The sequence below is a fragment of the Apis dorsata genome, unplaced genomic scaffold (assembly GCF_000469605.1).
Source record: "Apis dorsata unplaced genomic scaffold, Apis dorsata 1.3 scaffold_1093, whole genome shotgun sequence".
NCBI lineage: Eukaryota > Metazoa > Arthropoda > Insecta > Hymenoptera > Apidae > Apis > Apis dorsata.
The window spans coordinates 159,719-166,440 of record NW_006264191.1 but is presented as its reverse complement, the minus strand read 5'-3'; positions in this window follow the sequence as shown (position 1 = coordinate 166,440).

Below are 6,722 nucleotides of genomic sequence, written 5' to 3'. Positions count from 1 at the left end.
TTGTAAAATTTTAATTAATTTGTTTTTCATTAAAGATTTTTTTAGAAAAAACAAAATATCTGTACAATCTTCAATTTTTTTAAATAAAAAAATTATTTTTTCATCCTATATCAAATACAAAAAGAAATTTGTATTAATTTTTTATTATTTTATAATATATATTTTAATTATATTAATTTTTTATTATTTTATAATTATATATTTTAATTTATAAAATGAGACACAGAGAAAACTAAATTCCGTCTTTTCTATTTTATTCTGTTCTTAGAAAATATCATTACATTGAAAAATAAAAATAATATGAAGTATTCATCTATTACGATTTTTTTCTTTTTCATTTCTTTATTTTTTATTATGAAATCTCTAAGTAAAATTTGAAAAAAGAAAAACAAAACAAAGATTCAAGAAACATTTGCTCGATCTACTGAGAAACATTATACGCGTTCTTCTGCAAAGATAAGATGAAAAATATGATCAAAAACAAAAATAATTTTTTAAAAATGAAGAAAACAAGATATTTAAAAAAATGAAAAAAAGAATAAAGGACAAATAATGAAAAGAAGCAAAACAATGAAGAAAAAATAAAATAAAAGAAAGCAAGAAAAAAGAAATATAAGAAGAAAAGGGAGGTTAAACAATGTTCTTTTTGTTCCCATTAAGCATTCGTATTGCTTAGTTTAATCTGGTGAAAAACTCATGTGCGCCATTTAGATCATCATAGTTTAAATATTCGTTTTTTTTTTTTAAATAATATATACAAAATTATGTATCGATGGTTTTTTTTTTCTTCTTTATCTATATTATTCTTATCTATATATTTCTTCTTTTTCTTCTTTATAAATGGCACGTGTTTTTCAACTGCAACTGACTAACCATCGATTGTTATCGTATTCACGAATGAAATTGAAACCTTCGTGTATGTAAGCTAATGTTTTTCCCTGTATATGTTGGATATGTATACTGTATATATATTTTATACTTGTGTATGTATATACGTTCTTTTTTTGATTTGATTTTGACAAATTGATATAAATAAGGAGAATTTTATTTCCATTAAAATGATCATCAATCTCCCTCTTTTCTTCTTTCGTGCTCTTTCGTTCTAATAAATATACTTGTTTCTTTTATTCTTTTTTTTATTTTTGTTTTTGTTTCTATTTTTTTTTTATTTTTTTTTTTTATTTTTTTTTTTTTAATTGTTATAGAATGCATCAAATATGATGTTCGACAGAATCGCAAGACGGTCGTTTTTCTGATTTTTTATTAAAAAAATACAGATCCAGTAGCGATTTGTTTCGGTTACGGCCATTTCTTAATATTGTGACCGACAGTTCTAAGATCGGCAGCGGCGAATGTGTAATCCGTGGGTCAAATTCTTTCTTTCTTAGAATAGCTAAGAATATTTTTACATCAAGAAAATCATTAGTTCGTTCTTAAAAAAAGGGAAATATTTTATTTTGGTTTTTTTTTTATATTAAAAAAATTAATTGAATAAAGTTTTAGTAAAAAAAAAGAAAAAAAATACATTCAATTTTGTTATTATTTATTATTTATTTTTTCAATTTTTTTTTTTATTATTTGATATTGAAGTGTTGTTTAGAAAAATTTAACATAAATTTGATATAGAAAAGGAATCGAATTTTTTTTGGAATGGAAAAAATACTCCATGCTTGGGATAGTAAAATTTTTATTAAATATTCATTTTTATATTTAATTTTATTAAGAATAAAGTTCAGAATATAGGTTAGCTATTACTTTTACTTTATCATTCCGAAGTCAATTTTATTTATGACACATTATTTAAGCAAAAATCACAATGGAGGCTTCATTTCAAAATACAACAATGGTGGCTTTCTAAATTTCAAAATAGGCTTTCAGGGCCTCGCTATTTATCATCATTTTTATTTATTTATTGCACTTTAACGCCATCATGTAAAATGCAATATAAAATTTCTTATTCTTCTAAAGTTCTATAGTACTTCAAATACAATAGATCCCCCATTTTACAAGTTACACGCAAATCGAGAATATAACATTGATTTAACAAAGATATGCATTATGTTGAATTATCTCGAAATGAACTCAATTAATATTTCAATTATTTCAATTCATTCTCTATAATTCATCAAATCATTAAATCATACAGAATAGATTTAAAATAAACATTTCTGAATACAATAGCTACTTATTCTATTTTCGATATTTCAAAGATAAATACACATCTAAATCAAGTGTAAAATAGTAAATAATAATAAGATTTAAACAAAATTCGACTCCTTTCTAATTCCACTCTTACAAACATACGAATTTACCAAAAATTCAACAAAAATTTATGCATATTATAAAGGACTTCTAATTGCCTTATAGAATATTAATCCTGATTTTACAAATGGTTTCTTGTTTCTTTTATTATAAAAAGGAAAATGGGACTGCTCTATAGAAATATTCGTTCAGGCTTGTTTATTTGTACTTATATGCATCTATTTCCCCTCGTCTAATCGGGTTATATCATTTAGAAACATAGTTTTCTTAACTATTTCTCGGGGACCCCCGAAAATTCATCATTCGCCTCTGCGCGCGTATGTTTAAGAGATACACGTTGTACGCATGTGCGTACGCGGTTTCTCCACATAGTGGATTAATCATCGAAAAATGAACACTTCTTTTTCAGGACAGAGCCGCACCTATGTCGAGCAGTGGGAAAACTCGTGAGGAAAACGAAGAATGGGACACTGATCGATTCGCTGTACGGTCAACTAGGCTATATGCAAATCAAGCTAGCGCTATTTAAAACAATAGCGACAATTAATCCCTAGTCGTCGTCCAATTTTTGGAGCTCGAGATATTCTTGAAACTCTTTCATTTTATTATTATCGCAATGGAAGTCATTAAAAATTTCTTAATAAATTTTATTTTTGTGTGAATTCTATTTTTTTTTAGAAATATTATAATTCAGAAAATATATGGCTTTTCTGAATTTTAGAATATATTGTATGTTTTAAAGTTTTAAATTAATTTAAATTAATTTTTATAATTGTAATTGTAAATTAATCAATTTTTCAATATTTTAATCCTTATATTAATATAAAGAATAATTAATCAAAGAGATTGCAATATAATATAAGATATTTTCACTTTCGTTTTGTATATATGATGTAAAAAAAAATAAAATTTTCAAAATTTATTTTTAAATTTATAAAAGTGATATTTCTTCCTTCTTTATCATAAAAAATATAATAATAATTCAATTAATAATTAATCCTAAATATTAAATTGTTTTCTTATTAAAATTGATACAAATATAAAATATAAATTTAATACTTAATGAAAAAATTTAATATCATTAATATTAGTTGATTAATATTTTTAAATCATATGAATTTAAAGAAAGTTAGATAGTAGCTTTCCATTTGTCATTTTGATTTCGTATATTTTGTTAAGATATTGTCTTTGTTTCGATTATTCAAAAACAAAAAAATATATATGAAAATTTAATTTTCGTGCTCCGAGAATTGAACGGCGATAACAATATTTTCTATTGTCAATTATTTAAGTACCTAATTCAGAGCTAAGCCCTATGGATCGCGAATACAATAGCGTCCGTTTAACTCGAAATTGAGCGAAAAAATCGCCGTCGAGAAGCTGCTTGACGACTTGTTTTCACTTTGTATACGTACACAATTTGTTCTGCTCAACAATAGGTTCAGCGTGGTACAGTGGCGTTTTTATTTTTTTTTATTTTTTTTTTTATTTTTTTTATTTTTTTTTATTAGGAACAGTTCGTGAAAAATTGATTGTAAAAAAAAAAGAAAAAAAAAAAAGAAAAGAAATGAAAAAATGAGAAAGAAAAGAATAGAAGGAAAAAGAAGTAAGAAGAGATTCGCAAAATGGCGAACAGCAATTCTTTCGACGGAAGGCGACGAAAAGTGTATAATAAATCTACGTGTATTTGTATGTGTGTACGTGTACTTCGGTGTATGTGTGTATTACAGAATACAATGATATTACATAGATGACACGTGGCTCTCTTATACAATTACATAAGCAATTAACAATTGAACTTCGTATTTAAGTGTGGACTGAGTGTATACGTAATGTACGTGAAGAGTCTTTAGGCAATGCACCATTCGTACATATTTATATTATGTTCACCGAATCGAGTCTTTAAGTTACAATTTTAGCAATTTATTTCCATGAAAATAGATTATTAAGTTTTTTAATTTCTATATCTAAGAAACAATTTATGTTTATTATATTATTCATATTTTCAATAATTCTATAAATAAACTAAAAATATATGGAGAAGTTTCATATTACAAAATTTTTAAATCCAATCTCGATTCCTGTAGATTTTGGTTATATAATTTCTTTTATTTTCTATTTCATATCTCAGAATTGCGAACTCAATTCAAATATTCCTAGATGTCAATCAACGTGATTTTATTTAAGTCCAATGACTCGAATCAGTGACACAACGTGAATATTCGCAATGATAATGATCGATTAACTAATTACGAATCGAATAATGAATCGATGATGATGTATTAATTAATAGCGATAATTAACGCTTTCCTAAACGATATGTGTATTAGTCGAAATAATGTTCTACGACGTTCGCACGAACACAAGCGACATCGATACATCTTCATATAATTATCATCATATAGTTATTATTCATTGTTTATATTATGCGTAGAAATTAATTCGTTATATTTATGTATAATATATATTTGAAAAAATCACAGTTACTTAAAAACATCTTAGTTTGTCGTTTTGTTTTTTTCCTTTCTTTTATCTTTCATCATACACTCACACTTTATTCATTCATACATATTTTATTATTCATCTATTTCATTATTTATCTATCTATTCATCTTTCGACCGATCGATCGTTATTTTTTATTTATTTATTTTTTTTTATTTTTCTCCCTTGCAAATACTTTTTAAATTTTCCTCAACAAACACGACGAATAATTTTAAGGGCTAATTTTCACGAATTTTATTCACGTATCTTCTAAGTTTTTTTTTTATCTTTTATCGTTTTTCAACAATGGATAAATTTCAATCTCCGTGTAAATTAACCCTTTGTATGTATAATCATAAGCCGACTAATTATGTTATATAAATCATTTTATATATATATATATTATAGTCGAATCTCGATAACTCAAATTTCAAAAGACAACATCAAATCTTCGAGATATACAAATTTCGTTTCGATTTTTTTTAATAAAAGACAATTTGTACAATTTTTATGTTGTTACACAAAGATTAATATTTTTCCAATTGTAAGTTCTCTGAATATCAATCGTGTTTTTGCTTATTTGTAAGTTTCAATAAGTGCTAAAATTATATATATAGATGAATATCTTATAATTGAAAAAGCACGTTAAGCATATGAAACATAATTTATAATTATATGAAAAAATGGTTGAATGTATATCGTGAATCATAATATGATTCCTGTATGAAAGAAGGTTAAAGACTCAAAGAAAGAAAAATTCATAAGTATCATCTTTTGTTATTGACAGGTCATATTCACAGGTCATAATTATTTCGAGATGAATAGAAATATTAGTGATGTAAATTTGACTTATAAAAATTGAACTAATTTGTTGTAGAAATAAAATATCAGACCTAAACATATAGTAAATAATTCGAATTAAGTAATTTCGATTTGTAGAGGTTTTTATGCAATAGAAAGAAATAGTAACCAGTCTTATAAAAGTTTGAGTTCCAAAGATTCGACTTGAACTTAAAGATTACATAGAAAAAACATGATGATGATTTTTTAATTATTTAAATATGATATATAATTTAAAAGAAAAAAATTTAAAGTGAATCAAGAAAATTTTACAAAAAAAAAAACCAAAAAGAGAAAATATTTTTTTAAATTTTTTATATTTGCATGGTAAAATAATTTAATATTAAAATGAAATAAAAAAAATAGTTAATATAAAATGTAAAATTAATAATATATTTCATTTAAATCTGTGCAATATAATAATCAGAAAATATAAATAATTTATCATGTTTTTCTCTATGATCTTCAATAAAATAGTTACTATTTAAACAAAGATCTGCGATCAATCATCTGTGTAATTCATCATAATAATAACTACTTATTTATTTAATTATATATAATATACAATTATTCACTCACATAAAAAATAATTATGTATTTATATACATAATTATTTAATTACATAATATAATTGTAATTATATTATAAAGGATTAAAGACAACAAAAATGTCCAAAATCTTTTTATGCAACTCTCTGTATGGTACGTGATTTCCGGTGCGTTGTCTTCTTGAATGCCATTTATGATATAATTAATGGCATTTAAATCTTTTTAATTATTCTTCACGTGTATACAACTTGTTTTCTTTACATATTATCGACAATTATACTATAATTAATTAATGTTCGTAGTGGAAAATTATTATAACGTTTTTTCTTTTCTTATTCTTTTTTTTTTTTTTAATTGGATTGTAACATATGGAATGTTTATTTGTGAATATTGTAAGAAGATAAGGAAAATAGTAATTATCTGAAAATTATATATAAATAGTTATATAATATTCAAAATATTAATAATTGGCATTGATTTATTAAGAAACAATAACTATAGAAATATAAACGAAAAAGTTCAACTTATTTATATTCAATTTATATCTAAATAATTGCAATGGAAGAAAAATTAAAAATTTTAAATTAAAA